This window comes from Aphelocoma coerulescens, chromosome 1, assembly GCF_041296385.1.
Source record: "Aphelocoma coerulescens isolate FSJ_1873_10779 chromosome 1, UR_Acoe_1.0, whole genome shotgun sequence".
NCBI lineage: Eukaryota > Metazoa > Chordata > Aves > Passeriformes > Corvidae > Aphelocoma > Aphelocoma coerulescens.
In genome coordinates this window covers 117,677,328-117,703,832 of record NC_091013.1, presented here as the reverse complement: position 1 = coordinate 117,703,832, position 26,505 = coordinate 117,677,328, and the positions used below count along the sequence as shown (strand labels likewise).

The following is a 26,505-nucleotide window of genomic DNA, read 5'->3' as shown; positions in this document are numbered from 1 at the left end:
GCATTAATTAGCTATGTCATGCTATTATTCATTGTCCATAAACTTGCTGTTACCATTCAGATCATGCTTGGATTTACTGGCAGAGCAGAACCTGGAAAAACATAGCAGACAGTAGACTTTATAAAGCTGTTTTATTTTTTTGCTTATTCCATTTTCTGAGGGAGGCCATATTGCAATGTTAGGAAAAGATCTTTAAACCTAAAATGGAGAGAGAAATGGAGATGGGACCTCGTGTTATCTATTTTTGTTAATACGTAGCTTCACAATCAGGAAACCTCCCTATTTTTCCTTGTTCAGTAGTCCATATTAAAATTTCAAAGTTGACTTTCTGGGTGCACAGAGTTGGCCTTTGCCTTTTCCAAAGACCCCAATCCAGCAATTTACAGACACAAGATTTATGTTCCTTCTCACAGATGTTTTGTTTGCCTTGCTTTTACATTCAATTTTCTTTTTTAGCACTTGTAATGAGCACATGTACTCAGGCAACACAAAATAAATTAAGATTTAACCAGTTCATTTAAAGCAACACAAAGTCAAACACAGAGGAATAAGTGCGCCATGCTTCAGGTTCCTTTAGAAAAACCAAAGCTGAACAAAACCACCAGCATTTATATTTGTTTACACAAACAAGTGCCTGTTTGTTTACAGTATGCGCTTTTTTTTTTTTTTTTTTTTTTTTTTTTTTTTTTAATTTAAATGAAAGGTAATTTTCTAGTGGTAAAACCCAGGTATTATCAGATCCTTACCCTCATCTAATGGCAACATCTCTTTGTGGATGGAGCACCAGCTCGCTCCTTTGGTGTGAGCAATTACTGTCATAAGCCATAAATCTGCCTCAAGAAGTGACAGTTTAAGCTCAGGATCCTTAATGCTGGCTCTCTTAGAATAATGGTTGCTTAACATAACACTTGGAGCATTACCCATGTGGCTCAAAAAGAGGGTTTTGAGTGAAAAAAATTGTTCTGTCTTCCAGATGAGTCTTTGGCATTATGCTGCATATAAACTGCGGTTATTTCACTCAGTACTGAAACTTCTACTGAGCTCACATCAGGACTTCACTTAAAGACACCAAGAAGACAGGAAAGAAGGAATGTCTGTAGTTTAAGACTGTCTTCTCCTCTCTCACAATGTTTTCATATAGAAAATCCCCAGCCAACAATGGAGAGGCATAATGATAAAGAGTTAATTCCTCCTTTAAGGAATGAGCCTTCTGCATTTGCTGGGAAAGCTTTCTTGTGTTGATACACTTAAAGAATATGTTAATTTATGCTGGAATTCTCTAATATTTCACTGTGGGGGGACAAAAATTCAAAAGACCCCAATCAAAAATTAGGCATCGTTGAGAAACTTCATCAGTCCTTATGCAGATGGTGCAGTGAGGGCAGATGGAGTGTTTACTGCTCATTTTTTTTGTCAGAACTCTGACATTATTGAGTCCTGTGGAAATTTCCAGCTGACTGGTTGTCATAGTCCTCAAATTCTAGTCCCAGTTTATTTTTTGACTTTCTGATAAGCTTGGCAACCTTCACTGTCCTTCCCTAATCACACAGGAGAAATATTGGCCTCTTGAGTAGCTGGTAGAATTAATGCCTGATGATTTCACGATTAATGTAATCTTTATGCAGCAATTTCCACTGTTGTCCAATATCCACAATGAATCTCTTCACAGCAGCCATGAAATGTTTTAGAGAAATTGTAACTTAGTGAAGAACATGAGATACACATCTAATCAGAACTTTCTGAATGTAAATCATATTCATGCAACGCAGGCAGATTTTATTGGTAGGAGAAGTCAATAACACCAGCGAGGGAAAATTCATTCTGTCGAATTTTAGTACTTTCAATGTGCCCAATTTTTGCAGGGTGCTCTTAGGCTGCCTTTTTAATTTAGATTTCCAGACACATCTAGACCACATCCTGCATGCAAAGCCTGCCACAGCTATATATAATTTTAAATCAGAAAAATCCCTCACAACCATAAAGTGCTACATGGATATACTTTTTAAAAATTTCCTTTCAATACTATTGACAACCAAGTAAGTCTCAGCAAATGTGGTTTAGTCAATAACTCCTACTGGCATTACTGGTATGATTTAGAAGAGAGAGTGAGTACCCTACCAGACATAATAACTGTGTTAGGAAGGATGCTATTTGTCACACTGGGCTTTGCCTGCCAGCACAGCAGGAGATGACAAGGCAGCTTGCCTGATTTTGGGATTTTTTGATTTTTTTCTTTTTCTCTGATTTTTCTAAGTCTAGTTCTACTGAAGGCAGTGGAAACACTCTGCTCTTCACATAGTCTTCACTCATGTAACCTTGCACAATTGTCTGTTTTATTTCTGTATCTAGGACTTATTTTCATTCAAGAATCCCAGAAAATATTGTAAAATCCCTAGAATTTGAACTCATTTTTAAGGGAAATCCTCCAGCATCTCAAAATCCTTCAAAGCCTGTAATTAGTATTTGAATTACACAAAGCAACATCTCAGAAGGAGATTTTTGAAAATCTGGATGAGGACAAGGCTCAAAAATTGTAAGCTTATGTTAAGGCTGATAACAAGAATGTGTTATTTTCTCCTCTCCACAGTCATCCCTGCTGGTTTGGTGTGGATTAGCTTCTCCAGGCAGGCATATAAATGCACAGCTTCATCTCATGGAGCGTTAATTTTTTTATATCTCTTGGATAATTTAAAATTAGAATCCTGAACTTTGTGCTCAAAGTCTTTTCTTGCATTTGTGTTTTTAGATTCCAGATCAACCACAAAAAAAATTGCCACAAACTCTTGCTTTGGTGAATCATCTTTTATCACCTTGATGTTGGAATATAGGATGGGTGAGATATACAATGGATGAGCTGCCATCATTTCTACAGCTGAACGTCAGTAGGACGGAGAATTTCCTGCCTCAAGGTCTCAGCATAAGCTAAAAAAGACATTTCCTTTAAAGTCACAGAAGAGTTGGAGCAGTATAAACAGTGAGGCTGCCAATTCATTGCTCTAGACTCCTGTCAGGAATCTGAGTGAGCTTGGTACTTGATTTTGACGTGGATGTTTATTTTACACCACAAGGTTTGCTTTTTCCAATCATACTTCTCCTCAGGGTTTATTTAGTTTTGCCAATACTAACAAAACTATTTGTGTGGTACCTGCTGAAATATTACTGAAGACATCTAGCAAGTCATTCTACACCCTCTTCTTAACGTATTTTTAACTCTACTGCATAAACAGTTAACTTATTCCTGAAGTAACTGCCTTCCAAATCCCAAGTCACTTAAGCATTCCCTGATTATGTATTTGCTGGATGTCACTTGTTAAATTCTGTTTTCTCAACATTATTAGAGCAAAATGCTCTGGCTATCAGAACATAGTGGTGTTTCATGTACTGCAGTCATCCTACACTTGTCTGGGCCTTTCATCCTTCTGGCACTGCTTTTCCTTGTCAAAATGTTGTTTGAAGGCAGTCATTTGCTAAATATTTCATCTGGTGATTGCTTTTTGGTGTGGGTGTGTGAGTGGATTGATAATTGGCTGCTAACTTTAACATATTTGAGGACTCCTGAGATGGACAAGCAGGATGTTCTTTCAGTTTGAAAAAGCAGAAAGACTAGCTCAGTGTGGAGCCTCTCTGCATGCTCTTTCTGCTTTAGGGTACTCTAAATTTACCAGATCTGCAAAGTAATCTCATTTTGAGCTTAATATTCTTAACAGTTTATATTCTCTTTTCTTTCTTTTCTTCCGGCTATCATTGATCAGTGCTGAAAATTCCTGCAGACCCTTGTGTGCTTCAGCATTTTTCTGCCATGACTGTTATTATGCATTGTGTTTTCCAGGGACAGATTTCACATGGGTTTGGTGAATCAATGTTTTCTGCCAAATTTCATGAGTGTTTGGCAAAGTGACAGTATTAATTGAAAAAACCTGCTGGTAGTTCAAGCCTGTTTATGTAAACAGGGGGCACTTTTTGTTTCCAACCATGTATTCCAGTCATTTCACTGTGGGATTTTAGTTCCTGGCCACTTGAAAGCTCTCATTCTGAATGTCAGGTAAGTCTTTCTTCAGGAAGAATATTATTCTCATTCCAGGTGAAAGCATTAACTTGAAACAGGCCAGCTGAAGTTATCCCCCTTCTCAAAAAGACTCCTTTTGATTCTTTTTATTTGGAAGGAATCTCAGAGAAAGTATAGTAGGCAAGTTTTCCCTAGAGGTGGAATATCCCAGAAAAATGAAATAGGTGAGGAGACACATAATTTTTCATCACCAGTCTTATACAGGGATTTCCAAATCTTTGTATTTGCATTCCTGGATCATCTGCTTAGATGACAAGTACAGGTCTATAAAATATTTTAGGTTTAAGTGATTTATGAGCTGTATGATACCAAATTGTAGGTGAAATTCACTTGAGTGAGTGAAAATGAAGTCTGTCTTTAAGCTGATGAACAGAATTCTATTCTGCTGTAAAGCTGTGCTGTTTTTTTTTCTTTTTTTTCTAATGGATAAAATATTTAATTCAGGTTTGAAAACATCAGAAGGCTGTTTATCGTGAGGAGCCCTGATCTTCACACAAGAATATTTAACTGAGAGCCTGTGTAAATGCTGTTGTACCTCCTTTGCTGCAAGGGTGAATTCTCATCTGTTAGGATCTGATGTTTTTTCTGGGACAGATGTGCAGTTCCAATGTGGTTTCTCACAATCACAACCTGGATGAGCCCAGAACATCCTTTTTTACCTGCTTTGGCTCTGATAACCTCCAGGCCCTGATGCTTGGACTCTGCCCTCCAGCTGAGCTGACTTTCTTGCAGTGAGCTGCAGCATTTAGATCCAAGCCACCTGTTTAGAATATTTTAATATTTAGCACTGAAAAGCTATTTCTAGTTCAGGGCAGGCTTCTAATTTAAAGTAGGCCTGCTGGTTTCGATGGGACATGGAAAACACTGAAGTCCTGCATCAATCCAGTCAGTCCAGATACCAACAAGGAGGTTCCAGCCGGGACTCAGGATAATTAGGCCACGTATTTATGTGGTGGTGGTTTGTTTTATTTTCTTTTCTCTTGCCAATACTTGAGCTAGATGTCTTCAATTTATCAATGTGAGGACACATTTGCTGCAGTCATGCTGCTGACTGTGGTGTAGACGTAGCCCGTGTCTCATTTTTCAAGGGAAATAGGCAAGTTTTCCTGGCATAAATGGGATAAAAAAGCTAATGGCTGCATCTACTTTTCTTCATTATTTTCATCATTTTGCTGCTGCTCTTAGGGAACATGTCAGCATTTAGTCATAAACATCTCTGCAAAAAATGTGTGCTGACAAACATCACGTTATACTGCAAGTACACATCAGATTTCTGAGTGGGTTTTTATGGTTTTGGGGTGGGTTGGGGGTTTGTTTTGGTTTTTTGTTTTGGGGGGTTTTGTTAGTTTTTGGTTTTGTTTGCTTGGTTCTGGTTTGGTTTGGGTTTTTTTGGTTTTTGTTTTTTCCATGACTGCAGGATTTTTTCTGAGTGACATTACTCGCTGATCTCTATCCTTCCTTTTTTCTAATTTTACTTGTTGGCCTTTGCTTTAGAAGTAAATCAATCTGCACAGATTTGTTTTGGATATAAATAGTGGGGGTTTCTGGTAAAAAACGCTACTGGTTGTGAACTCAGGTACTCAAAAGGAAAGAAACACAGAGCTGGTATTTTGGCAATTTTATTTGATGGAACTAAATGTGAATATGAACTTTACTGAGACAAAAGGACGACCACAAGGCTTGACTTGTTTGTATGAAATCCCTTTTTGTGGATAAATTCTCAAAAATTTGATCCTTTTTAATTAAGCTTCAACTTGGCAATTGAAAGAGGGAAAAATGGTTTGGACTAAATTGATTAAAAAAGTAGAAAGGGCTCTTATGGAATTTTCCATGAATTTAAATCTCTTGATGTATTTGAGTCAAGTCATTATGTGCCACATTCACAATTTATACCAGCTGACTTTAAGGGTACTTCATTAGTGTAATGCCAGTGAGAATTTTCCACTTACTGAAAACCTAATGAATGCAGGAGACTTAACAACCTTTGAATCCACATTAATCTAAAACATGAAGAATCAAAAATAACAATGAAATTTTCACTTATAGTGCAATTGATCATGTTAGTGATCCACATAGGCTAGAATCCTTATATCCTTTTTTGATATCTTGGAAAGAGTTAATGAAGAAAATGTATATGCAATGTATTCCTTGCAGTTAGTAACTACTAGTTATGGCACATCTACTGAAATTAATCCTAAAAACAACAGCGAAAAATGAATTCTAGTTCTTCAATACACCAGTCATTCAGATGAGTTTTGCATGAGCCTGAATAAAATTTTGCTTTATAGAGGCCATGTGTCTTTTATGCAGTGCTAGTAGTAAGTTGTTTTTCCTGCAAAATGTGAATGGATTCAGAGTTTTTGTCTTATTGCTGCCTCTAGTAATGAATTGTTTGTTAATGGGAGCAGTTGGAAGACTTATCAAACTGAAATTCTTAAGATGGAAGTTTCCTTGCAACATTTCTAGATAAATGATCTGATTCTGGTCTCATACTTTTTATCCTTGAGTGACTCCAATGCTGCTGCTTTGGTTTTTATGCCATCCAAAGTCATGACTTGGCTCATTGGGAAACTGAATACTAAATATTCAGATGATTAGTACTAGCTGAACATTATTTGGGGGTAAGTAATATCAATAATTTTAATGTTTCTATCCAGTCAATTAAACTCTATGAAGAGTCATGATGACGGCAGGAGTAGTATTAGTCCTGTTACGTTAAGAATCTGCATCCAGTTTTAAAGCCAAGTTTGAAATTAATTCCTGTCTGCAACTTTTTGAGCAGTCAGACTGAGTTAAAATGGTTGAATAAACCCACAAATGTCAGTAAGTAATGAGAGCTTACCATAATTTCTAAAAAAACCCATAATATTGCCAAAAAGGAAAGTCATGTGCTGTGGTCACAGAAATCACAGAAATCAGTGTACTCTTCTAAAAGCCTCTAAAGTTTCTCTGCAGCTCTCACACTACAGCTCCATGAATATGCAATCAATTTTTCATTAACATAAATCTTTATGTATGATGATGTCAAATGAGAGAAGGTTTCAGCACAAAATTTTAAGCATTTTGGAAGGAGAGTGATTTAAAAAGGGATGGCAGAGAAGGGAATCTCAGCCTCCACTCTATGCTCCATTAATCTTAGGCAGCAAAATAATATAAATATAGTGACAGGGAGAGCCAAATTTGGATTTCTGTTCCATGAAGGAATATTGAGAGGCTTCCATTGTTTTCTGTCATAAGCTAGGCTAAAATGTTGAAAATTTTGAGTCTTAATTACGTTTGTAGGATATTGTATTATTGTATGGGCTTAATATTTGTAGCACTACCGATTTTTTTATATATATGTGTGTGTGTGTGCACACTTCTAAAAAACAATTAGACTTTTAAGGAGTGATTCAGCTGTCAAATCACACTGATCTGACATTTCTTTAGCAGCATTCAGGTGCTGCTCTGGAAGTGTGGGGGCCCTCAACCGTGTGTGTTGTCCCGATATACATCTTGGGATCATGTAAAATAGCATTAAATGCATCTATTTTGGCAGCTGAATACCAGTGTTGTAATCTTATGCACAACACAGTTATCATTTCTATTGCTTTGCTTTTTTATCTTGTGGAAAGAATAAATTTTCAAGTTGTAAAATTAATTCTATGAAGAGCTTAATGAAGTAGAGCATTTAATTATTTAACTCAGTTGCTTTCACTTAGTTTGCTACAGAAAATTTCTTAATTTTTACTAGTTCTTTGTAGTGCTTTAGATACTTCCAATGGCAGATGGGATATCAAGTTAGGTGGTTTAAATTGCTGGGAATGTTAATACAAGCACTAGTTCAAGAAATTAAATTCAGCCACAACAAATTGAGGAAAACTCTTGCCTAATATTTTTCAGATATAAATTTTAGTGCTGTAGAAATGATACTCTGCACTGAGCAGGTAAGACACACAGATGTTTAGTTTCAAATAGGCAGGAAAATGAGGATGTTTGTGAAGAAAACTAACACTGAAAATTAGTAAAATAACTAAAATGCAATATGTGAAAAAGATCTAGCAGAGCTGTGGTCCTACAAAGAAGCAAGTGCAATAAACCATGAGGAAACCCAAGGAAGAAGAAAATTAAGGACTGGTTCTCCCCTGCAAAGAAGAGAAATGTTGACAGAAGGTGTGACAGCACAGGATGAGTCAGCAGTTATCAGTCATGAATCAAGGTTTTTTCTTAAAATTTTGTGCATTGGTTTCCCCAATTTTCATAGTAAAAGCATTAAAATCAGAATGCAGTAAATGCAGAGCAAGTAAATATATGGGTGTGTATATTTTCTCTTTCACATGGAGAACTGAAGAGGGAGAACAGAGTGTGAATATATTTTGTTGAGCATTACTGACAGAAGCTGAGGCAGCCAAAGCCAATAAATTTAACATGCAAATAGAGGCTCTCATGAATCAGCCCAGTGTCCTGTTTGCCAGTGTAGGGGAAATACAGTATGAGAGACATAGGAAATCAATTCAACTGGCACACCTTAAACACTCTGAGATTCTAAAGGTCAGACCAGTCTGGGTTTTCTGCATTCACTTCTGCTACAGTCCTCCCAGATGAGGTTGTCTTAAAAAAGGAGGAAATTCCTTAAGCTTTTACGATTTTAGTTTTGTAATTCTGCAAGTCATGGCAGCTCAACAAATAACTTTTTTTTTCAAAAAGAAGTGATGCAATTATTATTGCAAAGAGGAATCTTAGTATGGGCAAGGGTATCTAGAAAGGAAAATTATGCTGTGCTAGAACAGAAAGCATACGAAATATGATGTTAGCTTCCAGTTCATGTATGAGACTGGTTCCATAATGGAAAATCCCAGAAACATTGGGTGGAAGGGACCTGTGCCAGTCCAGCCATATGCTCAGTTCAGGACTGTCACCAATGGGCAGACTAGCTCAGCTGTGGCTTTGTCTAGCTGAGCCTCAAAAACACCTGAGGAGGTTCCAACTTCTTTCTGGACAGAAAAATGAAGAAAAAAGTTTGCCCATAAATCAAGCTGAAGGCAGGTGATGAGCTGCTCCTCATCAGCCATTTCTTTGTGTAGATCTGAGAGAACATGGACAGCTAAAAGTGATCATTTATTTATCCTGTTTAGTTTTCACAGATATGCAGATCCATATTATGCTGCTGAAGAGATGCATTATTTTGACACAGCCCTGCCTCTTCACTGGGTGATTTATGCACAGCAGTAAAAGGCACTGTCAATAAGCCACAGGTACAATTTGGATGAGTAGGGGAAATTTTGGTAGAGAGTAATCCTTTATGCACTAAACTGCTATTTTTCAAAAGGGATTATTTTCATACATGGCTATGGGCTGCACAGAGTAGATGTCAATATACAGAAGAGAAATATGCCCATTTCCTTAAAAAATGTGACTTTACTTGTACCTTTCATCTGGACAACAGACCTGAAGGGGCCGAGTACAGCAGGGTATGTTCCATATTGCAGCGCTGCTGGATCACTTCCCTCTTTTTCAGTGGTGAAGTTATCTGGGTGACTGAACACGTGCTGAGAGTGTAGCACTAAGACTTTAGTGATTGATGCTGCTGGGAAAAAGCAAAATGTGTCAGTTTTTTCCACACCTGGTGCAAAATAGATGCAGCATGAGTGCCTCTACAGAAACTTCTTGAGGACTTTAAAAATGTGAGGGGTAGAATAGGAACATGGATGCTACAGTGTAACATAACAAATATTTTTCAATCATATGATTCCTTTTCTCTCTTGGCCTGAGGGCTTGTTTCTGTTTGCTGTTTCTGAATGCTGTGGGATTTTGTTGCAGAACAAGCAAGTTCATTTAAATGGTGGCTAATATTTCTAAATAGTTGACTACAGGTTTTAAGAGCTGCGTGGATGCTGATTTCGCATCCTTTGTATAAGATGTGTGCAGTAAAAATGTGAAGCAAAGTGTTTCCATGAGAGTAAAGCAGAGTTGTTGGAGCAAATTGATAAAGTTGATAAAGTGTGCACTCTGCCCTGCTTTGCTTTTGTAAACTTGTAAAAATACTTATTCAGGTGTGGATTCTGATGTTCACTAGAACAGAAACCATCTAATTTCCATAGGATTAGGATGATACACAAAGCAGAAAGAGACCAAATTATCACCAAGGAATTCAAATTCATGACTTGAGCCTTCTGTGCCATCACATCTTGCAAACACTACCAAGCAAACTACGGTAATATTTTGTAGCACGCACCCTGACCAGTCTTGTTAAGGTCTGCATAAAATAATCACCATAAAGTTATTTGTAAGTTTTCTCACATTTCTGAGTTTTTCAATACTCTCAAGACAGATGTAGGAGGCCAGGAGAATTACTGAGTTATTAATGTTGTTAACAGCAACAGACACCACAATCAACAACAATAAAACCCCCTCATGTCCGTGGAGGATAGAAAATATCAATTCTGCTTTCTTCAGCATTTCTCTAATGCTTGTGAGTATCACAGGACATAAAAATATGGGAATGCTCTACATTCTCTTGCCTTGTATTAGTCAAGCCATCCTCAGCCTGGAGATCAAAACTGAGATAAAGTACAGAAGCTGCTATTTTGAACTGTATTTGGGCGGGGTTTTTTTTATAGCTATGTTTTCAAACATTCAAGTCATAAATGTATTTTAGAATTCCATTTTCAGTGTTTCTGGAGTTCCCAGTTTACAGTCCAAGTTATCCCTTGGTGCTTGCAAAAGGAAAAGAAATTTTGTAAATATGAGGGTATTCCCACATCCCTGACTGCTTGCTGACTGAAGTATTTTTTTAAAAAGTCTATTTTATGCAGTTAAAACTGGTGTCATTTTTACAGAATTGCTACTCTAGACTAGTTTGAAAGTTGCAATCTATCACTGGAGTGATATTCCCAAGTTGCTTCGTATTTGTCTTTGTTAATAGGATTTTATAGAAGTGAATACTTAGAGCTCAGCTCTGTGTTTGTTTCAGGTTGGACTAAAAGTCTCACATGAAAGGAACTGGATCTTCTCATGGTTTTTTTGGGGAGAAAAAAAATGCATGTTTTTGCTTCATCTGGTTGCACTTAAGTTCATTAAGCTGAAAAAGAAATCTGTCAAAGAGTCATGTGTAGCTTTGTTTGTTTATTTGTCTTTTTCCTAAAAATGCCTGTAGCAGGAGTTTGTGTTCATCTGCAACCCTCTCCAAACTGGGGTCTCTCTAAAAAAGTGTGCAGAAGTTGTGTTATTTCTTTCTTGGTTTTAGTTCTTAAGATTTTGCAACGTTATTTCTGTTTGAATAGCTGAATAGCAAAGCAGAAAGTCAGCCCTTTACAGCATATAATCAAGCTTTTTATAAGCTGAGCATTTTTATTAGTATAGGGAAAAAAATTGCTTCTTTTGTGTGATGTTTTGAGAGTAAACACAGTGAATACATTTCTTTCATTATTCCAGGTAGATTTGTGAGGAACCAACACTTTAAGCAGAGATTTGCCTTTCTTTGGGAAGGGTATGGATGATGTAAAACAGAAAATTAGAGGTGATCTCTAATGCAAGGGACATAACCAAAATCACATTTTCATTGCACATCCCGGCAGAAGTCTGTGTGTGACAATTTTTGACAATCAGTACAAATCAAGCACCGTGCACCACGCTGAGCCTGGAATCAGCATTCACCACGCAACCCTCAGGAGAGAAATAGGGGGTGCTGGTGGGGATGGAAACTGATGTGGATGAAAACTCTGAAAAGTAGAAAAATAGATCCCCTGACGACAAAATCACACCTGGTGTTAAAGCCTAGGCTCTCAATAAGTAATGATTATTGCCTGCTGTGTATAAAAATAGCCAACACAAATAGCAGAGCTTAGCAGTGCTAATTTAATAGCTGACTGTGCTTACGGGTGTTCAGTGGAGCAGAGAGAATAATCTGGCTAGAGTAGTGCATCGAGTGATTTTAGTCCCTCTTTTCTACTTCTGGAATAACCACAAACAGATCACAATTTCCTGGAGTTCATCTCTTCAAATATCTTTTATTAACAGCTTTTCCCAGATACAATTGGCTGGGTTGATTGATCGTGAATTTTCTCAATTCAAATTGCCGTGCATGCTTGTGGTTAATCAGATAACTCACATTTTATCATTTTTGTTGACTGGCTGGGTAAATTCACAACAGCTCTCGGGGAGCTGAACCCAGCCATATGTAAAAGGAGGCAAATGTACAAAACCCCACGTATATCTAAAGTATGATATTTACCAAACCACATCTGTGTTATTTATTTTCAAATTAAAGAGAAAAGGGTCTTCATTAACAGTGGAATGAGACTTGCAACTTCATGAAAAGTTTTATTTTAAGATTAAGTTCTAGTGGGTAGTGTGTACGGTGTGTTTCCTTCAGAATTTAAGGTGAAATAAGACTCATCCACTGCCTTTTCAATGTTGGGAGGAAATGTCATGCTGGAAAGGCATAGAAGATTTAAATATTGTACCTTTAAAATGTGAAATGGTAACCATGTGATGCCACCAAAATACAGCACACCAAAATATGACCTTACAGATCCTTTTAATGCCCTCATGTGTTTTATGTATGGTCTGTATCACAGAGGAGCAAGACTTTTATTTATACTTATTTTTTGTCAGGGCTTGGGCCAATGGGGAAGCCTGGGAGGTGTTATACTGTTGCAGATCCAATGTACCTCAATTGTCTTTAACTTGCATAAAATTACTGCTGAATTTTGTCTCTTGAAGCTGCTACTTCAAAACTCATCAGATTCTATGATTCTATAGGTTATCCCATGGTCATGCTTTCATTTGTGGCTGCTGGAAGAAAATAAAGATGAAATAAGAAGTGAAAATAACCTTAGAACATAGCTGGTATTTATTGTCTCATTTAATGTTTTTCCAAATTTTTCTACATCTGGAAGTTGCTGGTGATTTATGCTTACAAAAAACAGGAGTCAAATTAACAATAGTTTGGAAATAATAAATGAAAAGGATGTTTAAAAGAGGAAACGATCAGAATTTAAATACTAATTTATAAAACTGGAAATACTCTGAAATGAAGCTAAACATCTTCTTCAGGGAGCAATTTTTTTATTGATGGTCTTTACTTACACTTTTCTCCATTTGCTTTCCCTTCCTCCTTTTAAAAACAAACAAAAAAAAACCCCCAACAAAATATAGCAAAAGAGCAGATGCATTTGCTGATCCAATTTGCTGAGGAGGTAACTGTCAGCCCAGCAGGAAAGAACAAGCAGGAGAGGATTCTTCTGCTGGCTTAAAGTTGTTCATGAGCCTTTCTCCCAGATCCATGAAACCACAGCTCTACGTCTCTGACATGAGGTAGCATAAGAGAGAGCATCATCAAATGAGTAATTGTGACAGAAATTGAATTTTTATACCCAGAGGTGCTAAGCATTTTCATCACTTAGTGATTCACTGACAAATACCTGCATTCCGTGCTCCCTAATCCCAGGCTGCTTTTATTTGCATGTTTAAACTTGAACATAACACTTACTTTGCTGCAGAGATAAAAATTTACCCCAAAATAGATCTTCAGTTCCAATTATGGCTAGTGTGTCTTTAAAACCCATCTAATCAGGGCCTTCACTGCTTGGAGATGTAGTACTTCAACTTTTTCTTGTTTATATGGAACACGGTTTTCAAAATCTGGGTAACAAGGCGCAGACACAGCTGACTTTGTGTAACAGAAATGAAATGAAGGAATCTTCAGATTTTTTTCTCTGTACCAAAGGTACTGTTTGACATAAATAATAATATCCTGAGTTAAATAACAACAGTCAGAATTACTGCATGGTCTAAAATAAAACCAGAGGTGTAGGAAAGCCTCTGTCTTAGTGAGCTCAGTTATATTCCTGCATCATCTTTTTTTTCAGGTATCCTCCAGTCTGTAGTTCCAGATGGGTCTCCTTCAGCCAAATCTGCTGGGAACTTGAGGAGTGAACTGAAAAATGCTCTCTCCGTTCCTATCCCTCTTAACTGGAAATGCTTAAAACCTGTTTTATTCAGCAAAACTTGCTCTCTCTTTCACCCCTAGGAGGAGCATGTATTCTAAGGATGGGTGTTGGATGATATCACTTATTTCCTGGGTTTGGAGAGACTTTTACTTTATTTACATAGCTTTCCGTTAAAGCAAAAACACATCCAGGGCTAGGTAGGTGCCTTTCTAAGTGAGTTCTGCAGAGGTAGATATTTGGTACAACTGGTCCTGGCTGGGTTTTTTTCTCCCTCACTCTTCTTTCCTTCTCCTTTACACACTTCTAAAATGTCCTCTACTTCACAGGTACTAAATAACTTTAACTTTACTCAGCAAAGTCCCAGCTTGTATCTGTCTCAGCTTTGTCTTGGCTGCTTTGACTCACATTTACCTCTGAATCTGTTGTGCTTATTAAAGACCAGAACCAACCTGCCTGATTTTCTGAACTGCACCTGTTGGCTTTATAAACATTTCACTTCTATCTTCAAATCTGTTGAAGCAGCTAATTTATCCAGCCGAATTTGTGTCTGATTCATGTACTCTTCTTCTTCAGGAAGATAACATCAAAGTTAAAGACACATCTTTAAAACTTAATTACACGTATCAGGAGGAAGACAGAGTGATCCTACCTTTCATCTTGCCGAGCCATAGGTAAGATGTGATATATGACAAATATTGAAGCCAGAGATGCCACACAGTTCACAGAGGCAGATTTAAACACTGTAGGGTGATGTATATACGAATGACTGTTTTCTAGAACCACAGGGGTGATTTATGAGGTCTATGATTTCTAAAATAAGAAGTGAGAATGTTTGGTGGAAAGCTGTCTTCACTCCTCTAAATGAGTGACAAATGGAATAAGCCAGAGAGGTCCCCTGTCATCACAGGTATGGGCTTGCCTGAACTTTTTGCTCTGTGGACATTCAAAAAAATTCCTGAACCCCTTCAATATTCTCTTAGAGTGCTTTATGTTACACTAGTTACATCACTACTGTTTAATTTTCCTGAGCTGAGAGCTCATTGGTGATGTAGTGCTTCATTATATTTTCTAATTATCTATGTAGATAGCTTTTGCTATTTGGCTAAAAAAAATAATTTCGGTGTATGTGGAGGAATAACATTAATAGCAAAAAAAACCCTGCTTTTTAAAAAAAGTTAGTAAATTTCCAGATTGGCTTAAGTGAATTAGGAAAAAAAATCTGAAAATAGAGCTTTGACTCGTTTTACTTGATCTGAAATGATCAGTTCATCCAGCTTCATAGACTTTTTATAATTTGACCTTGAGGGAAAGAGCTTTCATTCCTGATAGAAACTAATTGTAGGTGTGGTGTTCAAACCATGGTGTTGAAATTAGATTAGTACAGCACAGGAGGGGATCATGCAAGGAAAAACACACTGCCTTAATGGGCTATAAACCTGAGTGAAGCACTGTTTTCAAACCAATGAAATAGCTATAAAGTCATCTTTGCTCTTTATGATTCAAATATACCCCTGAAAGTTATAATTTATACCTTAAATACAAAACCCATAGAGACTGAAAAACTGCATGGTTCAGTAACATGACAATAAGCCCTCAGCTGAGTTAAGCTTTTTACCAAATATTTATGCTGAGAGTTGACATGAAAAGTTTTCTGTATGTTCTTTGAAGGAAAGTCAGGTTTCATTATATTAGCACGAATCTCTGAACTGTGCTTCTCTTTCTTAGGAGCACGTGTTTTAAATTGATGCAGTTTCCATCTCCCTTTTTTTGCAGCACGCTTCACTTTCTCAGTGTACACAGCGATCTGATCTCAGCTTGTTTGCTCTGAAGATAATGTAAGTTTTGCCAATGACTTTGACAAAGAAAAGCACTTTGCCCAGTAATTGCTTGTAATATGCAGATACAACTATCTCTAATAATACGTGCTGCATTGCAAAAATGGAAGGAACAAGAAATGTAAAGCAAAAATGTTGAAGAACTCTGGGGCTTCACTGCACCTCCCTTTTATACTGGTGAGCTCTAGCAGTGTAAAGCACTCTTGAAATGGTGTCATTATGAATTTGGGTCACTTCAAGGTTGCTTCACACAACGTAAAGAAGCCTTTGCATATCAGGGGAGTGGTGTTTGACTGTTGTCTTTGAACCCTCTTCTGTAAAGAGCAATGTGGTACTGAAGAGTGCTCCAGGGAAAGAAACACAGCACAGAAGCCCTTGTGACAGTGAATCTGTTCTGTACTCTTACATGTGGCTGGGAGGGTCTGTGGTAGGGTGCAGTGAGTACCATCACCACATCCCACTGTATTTGAGCTGGATATCATCCTGGACAGTGCTCAAAGTCAGCTGAAAATAAGCACTGGCTGAGATGTTCATAAACCACTGGCAGGAGTTTGTAAACTGACATTATTGTTTGTTAAAACCCATCAACGAGTATGAAAGCCTTCACTAGTTTAGGTGTGGGAGTAAGAACCTAAACTGATATGCCCTTTTTGCATTTTCCTTCCATTGTTTTGAAAATATTACTCAGCAGACTGAAAGATGGTGAAGCTTTAAATGTTTCTGAAAACAAATTTACCTGTGCAGGGTGAAGGTAGCTTTCTAGAAATGCTGAAATATCAGTTCTGATACCCTGCCTTCGAAGACATTTAGAAAGACACAAGAATTACCCCTTTTGCCACCCCTGGGATACACATTTAGTGAGGATTCACACCTCACACACCCATTTAAAGCCACATTTCCGAGTCTACTTGTTAAGTGGAAAAGTCTCAGCTTTTATTTAACCAAACTTCTGTCTGCAGAGGTAGAATTGTAAGTGTTAAATCAAACTGAAGGCAAGGAAAACAAACTTCTTGTCTTGGCTTTTGTGTAGTTTAGTGAAGGAGGGAATTTGCTCACCACTGAAATGTTTGGATGCCCTGTTTTACTTAGGTAACATGGATTTGTTTTCTGAGAGTAAGAAAGCACGAAAAGTAAAGGAAAGAGCTTAAGGCATGACTTTAGATATCCACATTCACTCACAGCCACTTTTTAAAATAAATAAATCAAATCAGGATCCTCTTCTGCCCTGTAGTGAAATTTTGATGTTGTAAATGTATTTTAGAAAGAGCTTTGAATAAGCTTTGCTTATCAAAAAAGCCCTGATCTTGTGAATGGACAATCACCTGATCCTCTTGGGTTTCTTATAGCTGAATAAACTGAGTAAAAAAGGCTGGACCAGCCTTAAAAAAATGTAGTTTTTTAATTGTACACATTTCCATTCCTTTGGTTTTTGTAGCTGAGGGGATTTATACAGAGATTTTGATGAAAACTATAAAATATTTACTATTAACATACAGTGTCTAACAGAAAAAATGTTACTGAAGTACGAACTGTACCGGCTCACACCTCTGGATTCTCATTTCTAGTTTATTTCATGTCAACAGCACAAAATGGATTTGGCAGCTTTGTTTAATGTTCACACCTCTGGAACTGCTGCTGTGGCTCTTTCCAGCAGGCGCTGGAGTTACGCTCCAGTGGAATTAAAGGAATTTCATTTGCTTCTATCTTTGGCAACTGAACAAGGGAGTTGATAAGAGAAACTCTCTCCCAATTGTCTCCCAGCTCAGTAGTGATACAGGACAGTGTCTGTGAGGTGCTTCTGAGAATCAGGAAATGATTGAATAGATTATACTTGTCTGCATTAGAGAAAAATTAAACAACTGCATTAAAAAAAAAAATCATAGAATTATACAGGATCTACTGGACAAAAATTCAATTCCATTTCTGTGTAGTAATTGTCAGTTTACAGTGGAAGGACTGCTTGTTAGCAGTGACTAATAACTATACAAAAGAAATTTGGCAAATACAATGACATTTACTTTCTCTGTATTCAGCTGCTACTTCTCTAAAATCAAGGATTATTTTTTGGTTTACAGATGGAAAAGCATTGTTGTCAGTAACCAAATCATAAACATCAAATGCCACTTTTGAAAAGCCAGAAAAATCATGCATTCTTTGTTTCAAACTGAAGGTTTTCTTAACTTTCACACTGCTGCAAACTGTTGTTAACTCCAGTGGGATCTGAATGTATATTTTTTGCTGTTGGTTCCTGTTTCAGAGTGTTTGAAGTGAACTGTGATCAGTGTTCACGTTGAGAGGAAAGTTGGCTGGAAGTGAGGATGTGACTGAACCACTGCATTTTCAGACCAAGTTGGGGGTTTTTCCATGGAAAGTACTGGAAGTCTGTAATATTTAATTACATGTAAGAAATATTTTCACTTTTTCATCAGATAAGGACTACTGTGAAACCATTTAGGGGCTTGAAAACTGAGATTGGCATTTTACAAAAAATATCTTTTAAGAAACATTTGGCAAACCCCCAGTCCTATTCCTTAAAAAAACCAAATGAACTACAAATACTGGGTTTGATGCAAATTGACAAATCACTTCAGCTGATCTGAGCATGAATATTGGTGTGGACAAACAGCATGGCTGGATAAAAATGAAAATGTGCATATTTTCAATTTAAAATGAGATCTAGAGAATACAGATACACTCCAGACTGAAGTGCACTAGCTGAAATTTGAAACACATTTATGGAAAAATGCAAATATTTTGCGCATGAATTATAATGTGGCTGCAACCCTGTTGTTTATAGCTGAGAAGGAAGATACACGATATACCCAAAGTGAAAACACTTGTGAGTTAACGGCAAATTTTTCTTCATTCTGCAAAAATATTACATAGATCCTGACAGTCCTTGAGTTTCCAATCCATGCCCAGAGCCCTTGGTCCAATTCAGGTTTCACTGGTCTATTTTACCATGAGCAAGGGCCATGCAAAACGTCCCTTCCAACAAAGATTTCCATTGTATGGCTTCAGCCCAAGGGTAATAAATTGCAGCACCAAAAGCATGACCATGATTTGTGATGATTTTAGGAGGATCAAATCAATAGTACTTGAATTTAAAGGTGGGATTGATATAGCAGAGAATTCGAGCCCTGTTATTTTACACAGTTAATTTTGAATTAGTGGAAGCCTTAGGGTGGTAGCACCTTGTTGGAGACCCACAAATAGCAATGCACAAAGAGAGGTTTTCTCCTTTTAGTTCAAACGCTGCTCTTGGCTAGAAATCTTAAAAAGAACAGCTCTACACTTTTAACACTGTATTTTGATTTTTTTTTTTTTTTTTTTGCTTATGATCTGAGGGTAATCTGACATCTAGATTGGCTTCACACTTTTCTACAGGCAATCTGTGACAAGAGAGGAAACTGAGGAGATGGGAGCATTATCTAAATGATATGAGGAGAAGCAGCAAGACATCCTAATAAACCACATTTATCCATGTCAGAGCAGTAGCATTTACAATTGGCACAATGTTAACTCAGTCTCAGAGTGTAACTCAGCACATATTTTGCATCTTTTCTAGAAGGAACAGAAAATCCTCACCAGCATTAATTTAGTTACAGCACATTATGAACTTTTAGGCAGGGAGACATGTCCAGAACTTGGTGAGAGTCCTCAAAAGGGAAGTATTCATGACGGTTGCAATTCTTTTTATATAATCCCATTATTTGAGAGGTTGCTGGAAACGTTTTCCCTTAATGAGGAAAAACTGTAGTCACTTTCCCTTGCAGATGGGAGGTATCAGGGAAGCAGCTTTACCCATGGAAAAGGAACAGTTTTGCTGCAAGGAGTAACATAAATCAGATGCATCTTCAAAATTAATTCCACTACAATTTTTTTTTTTTTTTTGCCACTAGTTTCAGAATCTAGGGAAAACAACACATAAATAAATGAAAATGTGGTTGCTTTTTACCTTAGGGATATAGAATGGATTAATTTAATTTAATTAGATGAATGTGCTGCTTAAGTGGAAAACATTTCCTTGGTGGAGTAAACACACAAGAAGGCTGAACTTCTGAAACTTTGTTAAAGTCCAAGTTAAGCTCCCTCAAATAAGTTTCCATTCGATTCCTTTAGAAAGAAGAAGAGGAAAAAAAAACCAACAAAACATATTATTCCTGATTAGAAATGAAAGGATTTTTCCTAATTGTATAGAGCTGTAAACCTGTCACATCTTTTTGTTTTCAAGTTCAGAATGTATTCAGTTTTAGAATTTACTTTTTTCCCCATTGCAGTCATGTCAACTGTTTACTGTCCTTCTTTCCAGTAAAGACATGCAAGATGGTGATGAGTGTCAATATTTACCATGACTTCAAGTTTTTCAGACAGGAAAAAATGCTATCACAATGTCTGTTATGCCCAGTTCATAAAAGTAGTAGCTTTTCATGAAAGCATATGGGGAAAAATGTGAGTATAACAACAAAGACATTGCTTTCAGTATGTATGAGAACTTCCTCTTTGCAAAACCTAATTATTTCTTATTTCTGAGGTTAAGGCATCATCCAGAATAAGAGTCCCAGATTGGCTGTAACTGTGTATAATTGTGATTTAAAGTTTTGAGTTCTTTTACTACTAATGAAAAACAAATGACAAAAGAAGTTGTGTTCTCTCTCTCACACACACACACACACACACATAAAGATTTTATCTCTGCAAGAAGCATTAGGGTGATTTTTCATTCTCTTACCTACTTTATATGTTTGATTTGTTTATGTAGTTGATTCTGGCTGCTTGAAACCAGCTCTAAAAGAAACTCACTGTGTTCTACCTTCCCTGTTAAATCTGGCACAGGGGATGGAATCAGTGCTGGTAAAGATTATTTCTTGCAGGAATAATGAAGCAATAGGAACATTGCTGCCTCTTTTTTTCCCCTCACTTAAAGTGGATTTGGATATACCCAGTGGTTTGAAAAAATCATATTCTGAAATGTCCCATGAGGAATTACATGCTTATTCTTGGATTTATTTGAAAATCCAAGCTCAAGTTCATAAATTCAGTCTGTGGATAAGAAATCTTATCAAAAGGGGAGTAATTCCACTCAGGGCAGCAGGAACGGTCCACCCCTGACTCACTGCAGGTAACAGGAGTTACGAAAGAGAAAGGACAGAGAGAGATTCAAACTTACAATTTAGGGGTATTGATGGTACTGCCTGCTCAGGAAGAAGTTTTGAAACCTTTCTCTGAGAATCATTTCAGGTGTAATATTTCTTGATAGATTATTCACTGTATTAGTCACAGTCTCACTCCTGTTCCTGTGCCCACTATTTAATTTCTCTTGCCCCTTTTTTTTTCTTTGGTTCTCTGAACAGGTTTCTCTTGGACTTCACTGTTCTAGTCAGACATCATTTATGTTCAGAATAATTATATTATTATATAAATTTATTTTAAATCACACCTGCCAAATCCCTACCAGCTGGATTTCAGGGTTTATAGTTAGTTACCTGGATCCACCTGAGGCTTTGCAGACTTTCATCTAAGACCTTATTGTGTAACTAGAAGTTACTTTTAAATTGATTATCACAGAATAATTAGCACTGCCACTGTGGGAATGCGCATCTCATCTGTACTTCTGGCCAAAATGTCTTGGCATAGCCACAAGTTTTAAATCTGAAATCAGTTATTGACCAGCTCTGTGTGACTTAAACTTGCTGCCCTGTGAACCCCTCACCAGTGTTGTTAGTTCATCATTATTCTAAGCTGCATGATTTGTGTGTGATAGGATTGGCCTGTGGTATCAGAAATAGTAACTAAACAACATTGTGATAACCTTTTCAAACGGGCTCATTTGGATTCACAGAGGAAAGAGCATAACTGCAGACACACTGCATCTCACATGGCTGGTGCTTTTCTGGCTGAGCCAAACAAATTATCAAAATTCACCATTTATCATACTTTCTTCAAAAATTCCAAGTGTTTTTTTGTATTATTTCAAGTTCAACTTCTTGAAGTAAATTTATATTTAAAAAAAAATTGTTTCTAGAAAAAAGTCTGGAAAATCATGTTCGTATTTCCAGAGGTTACAAAACCCAGAGAGACGTGTTGCAAGCTTCCATTTTTACTTATGAAAATTTAAAAATTAGCTAAAGAGAATGTAGAACTTTTGGAAGGTGTCACTGTGGTTTATGGAGGAACAAACCTCACAATTGCCCAAAGCAGACAAGAAATTTTGCAAATTTGCTTCAAAAAAATGTAGAATAGTAACACATAAAAGGTGTTTGACTTCTCTGTCTCAGAACAAACTGACATTTTTATCCTTCACAGTCTTCCTTGTTGGTATTATTTGGGTTAAGGCTATTTTAGGACAAGAAAGTTCCTTAACTACTCTCTTCCCTCTCCTCATGGTGTGAAGAAGTCAGAGCTAGTAACAAATGTGGTGGCTCTCTGGCAGGCTCTAGGTGTAACATGTAAAATATGTGACATAATTATCTATATAATATCTCCTAAGTGTATCTGCTTTCTAAGTTCTCTCTTGGCAGTTCCTGATGTAATTTTGAGCAGTGGTGTAAGGAGTATAATCACCTTGGGGTCAGGGAAAATGTGCATTTGAGTGACTAAATGCCCCAATTGGATCAGGACTTTATTTGGTTCCCCTGTCTGATCTATCCCGCGGTACACAAAAGCAAATGAGGGTCATTTGGTCACTCAGGGATCTTCAGTCCTGGTGGGAGGTGCTTGGCAGGAGCCCTAAGGGCGTATTTGGCTTCACTGGGATGGCCAAAAGGGTGGTGGCTTCCCTGTGAATCAGCCTGGTTTCACAGGTACTCTGTCCATCTGTGAGAAGCAGGAAACAAAGCACTCTGCTTCCCAGTGTTCTGGACACAACAACAAACTCAGCTTTAAACAGACAAAAATTCAATCAACGTGTTTATGAAAAGACTGAAACAGCCATGATTAGAATTTATAAGGTTAAAAAGGGTTTAGCCTCTGTTTAATCAGAAACGTATTTACCAATTTCTCTGAAAAGCAGTATGCAATCAAAATATTTCATCATTCTTGTCAACTTGATGGGTTCTGTCATGTTGCTGATGAACAGTGACAAAACAAACCTCAGCTCCTTGGAGACTTGGTGCATTTGAGCTTTTGCCTGCTTGAAAGGGCTAGGAAGACAAATCATATGGAACTTCTAAACCTGGTTGCTGTGTCTCATAAAAAATATCTGTACCCTAATATACAAATGCAATAACTTGAGTTGCAGCTGATGGGAATTGCCACAGATGCGCTGGCAAAGACAGCTGTGGGCCCAAGGCTTCAATTTTAACAGTGGATCCTGCCTTCGTTGAACATAAAGTAACATATCCCTGGTTATCCTTACATCTGCATCCAGACAGAAGATGCCCAGCTTTATGGCCACGTTTCAGAGCATGAGAATTCCTTATTTCCCTTGGGGGAGTTGTAGAGGAAAGAGGAGACCCCAGACCAGGTGCTGCCTTGGAATAGGCCTGGCACAGCACGCCAGGTTCCTATCGAAGAGTGCGAGTCAGCCTTGGTCACCTGGCTGCTCACAGCCACATCCTCTAAAGCTGCAGCAGCCTCTGCAAATCTTGGCAAGCAGCTCCTGCTTTCTTTTATGCTCTGAAGAAGCTGGGAGCCCTGATGGTCTCATGCAGCTGGGCTTCCCAAGAAAATCTGGGATCTGTGGAAGGTGAGCTGTGCAGCTCTGTCACCTCACGGCGCTGTCCTCTGTGTGAGTCAGTTCTATCTCCATGTAAGCACCTTTTCACCTCATGCCCTGCTAAGGAGATGGACGTTGCAGTAACAGTGAATTGGGACTGCCAAGCTCTGTCACTTGCTTAAGGCAGGCAACTCCTTCACCTAACAAAGCTTTCTATTGCAATCAAATGGAACAGGGAATTAAATGGCCAAGCAGTTTGTTAGCAAGCCAGGAGCAAACATGACATCTCTGCTTTATTCTAGAGAAGTTAATCCTGCTCAGAACTGCTGTTCTACTGAGAAGCAGATCAGAAGAATAAGTGCAGCTGGTGGTTTGTTACCTGCCTGTGTCGTCTGGGAAATGTCACAGCTGCAAAGAAACAGGAGAGGGACATTGCAGAAGCATGAAGGAGAGGTAGAAGAAGCAGAGGACCTGATAATTGGAAACTAAAGAGCCTGGCAACTGCAGATAAGCAGATGCTTATTACTTAATCTGGTAAGAAGTATCATGAAACAGGTAGTGGGGATGACATGCTACAGAATTTATTTATTGTGTCCTTTTTTGGTTTTCTTCTCATTCCTCTTTGGAGCTTGGAGTTATGTTTTTCCTGTTGGTATGGGAATGCAGCGGCTTAAGTGCACTGGTCCTACAAAGCTTCCAGGCTTTGCAGTTAGTGGGTTCTGTAATATCTGCAAATGAAACTGAAGGCACAAATGTTGTTTTTTCGGATGCAGAGGTACGTGCTGAGCTACGACTTTTCAGTCAAAAGAATGGTCCTTGTTGAACAGATCTCAAGGAAGAAATTCCACTAATTTCTACAAACCTGACTTTTTTCAGGACAGCTGCAATGCGAACTGAAAAAGAAATATTTGTGCTATAGAGCTGGAATATAATATTTTTAAAAAGTCTCTTATATTTGCTGTCCTTTAATAAATATAGTGATAACAATAAAAAAGCTTGATGTAATTATACTTGATCCTGTTCAAAGCTTCTTTCTGTTGACAGAAACATGAAGGACTTGGTAGCTATAAGAATGCAGAGGTTTAGAAGAGAAAGATTCTTTAAAAGACTCCAAAGGGGGAAAAATAAATGAATAAAAAGGAAGACACTTTATGGATTTTAACCACAGAAGACACACTGGAGTATTCAGCCCCAGGAAATTCAAAGAAGGGGGGATTTACTGCAAATTTAAGAACAATGTGGTTACACTGTAGTTTGTATCTTGTGGCATTCAAGAAACGCGGTTAGAAATTGTGTTTTCTGTGCTTAACAAGAAAAAAAGTTTTCTTTGTGCTTTGTAATGTTGAAAGCATTAAGATCCATAAACAACAGCATAGTTTAATCAAGTTTTACCATTAACTCCTAGAATTATTCCAGAAGTTCCCAGCATTCTGGCAGCATTTCCCCTCTGTCATCTGCACCCACAAACCTCAATTCTCATCTGATGCTCACAAGGAGTCACCACAGGGGTTGCCATTTTCCTGATCACAGTTCTGCACTGGTGAAACTGCTTTTTAGTACGAACCAGTTTTAGCTACAGACTTTTGATACCAACATCATCACTGCCCTAAAGTAGATCTGGGATGGTGTCTTTTAAACTTCTTGCAGTCTTGAAGTCGTCCGTGTTTCTGCCTTTTATGGTTTTACTGTAAAGCAAATTTATATTTCATGTACAACACATTTTATTCCTAAACAGTGGGTTCTCAAACTATCCACATTCTGAGGTCTGTAGTTTAGTTTAGTGCTGCTTTCATTTGTTCAGTTGCCTTTGTCATGCAGCGTCTCTAGTGAGCACCTCTTCTGGAACCTTCTTACGTCACTTGGAAACATTGTCTGCACCACTGTCAAAAGCTCTGAGATTAAAGAAATGTCATTTCACTGGCAAAGTGTTGAGAAGTGTCCAAGATGCTGACGATAGTCTGTATTTTACTGATTTTTCTTTTGGGAGAGAAATTTACATTTATAAGTAAGGAACAAGAATGCTGGGGAACTCATTTAAGGCTTTGACGTGCAGCATTTGTGGAACACCACTGTTTCAAGGTTTGAAAAAGTCAGTTCTGAATTCTTTATCAAAGTTCTGACAGTCCATGTAAAATGCTTTGCATCTCTTTCTTGGTCACATGATTGGGTATTTTACATTTACATGTAAGACACATTTTTACAAATGTGAAACTTTCCTAAAGAATCTGTCTACCAAAACAAACATATTATAGGGAAAAAAATAAAAATTTTGTACTTCTAGTAGAAAGGGTTTCTTTTTCACCTCAGTGTTTGCTTTATTATATCTCTGTTCTGGAGCAGGTGTTCCAAGAGGGTTTAATTCTTTGCTAAATGAGAATAGTAGTTTTTATCTGTCCAACCATAGCTTTAATTTTGCTGTGAGCACTGTAGTTAAATGCTTCTTAAATGTTTTCATTTAGAGAGCAATTTAAATATTATTGTTAGCAATTAGCAATTGCTTTTTGTTCTAAAAAGTATTATTCTTTGCATTCCTTTTTTTGAAGCAGTGAATATGAGATGATGATTTTGGACATGACCAAGAACTTGTATTTTATACTCAGGGTCAGAATAAGTTTGCTTTTGTGTTAATTCTGGGATAGTTTCTTGGCTGGAGATATGAAAATAAGTATGATATTGAGATGCAGGAACAAAGGTTTCTAAATCAGATTACTTTAGCATATGTATTCTTTTAATATTAGACGGAAAATATTTGAAAACCTTATTATCCAAAATACACAGAGACAGTCTGGATGCCTTCATTGCATCAAGTCCTTATATCTATGTCAGTGCATCCAGGAACTCCTTCCTTCCCAAATAAGCTTTTCAGCATCGGAACAAAGCAGCAAATGCCTTCCCTCTCATCTTTCTTCTTGCCCCCACTGTTTTTAATAATGTCTGTCTGACATGCCAACAATCAGGCACATGCTCTGCCGCTGTTGTTGTCTCATCTCAGCTGCCTGAGAATGGCTTGAGAGG

General features: G+C 37.6%; 1 long non-coding RNA gene across 1 annotated transcript in view; it reads left to right on the top strand.

Moving 5' to 3' along the window:
• The window catches only part of LOC138119996 (uncharacterized), a 41,714-nt gene extending 38,024 nt beyond the window's left edge, over positions 1-3,690 (top strand). Inside the window, exon 3 of the long non-coding RNA XR_011155694.1 lies at positions 2,747-3,690. This is a non-coding gene — a long non-coding RNA (uncharacterized lncRNA). The remainder of the gene's footprint in view (positions 1-2,746) is intronic.
• The last annotated feature ends 22,815 nt before the right edge of the window (positions 3,691-26,505 follow it).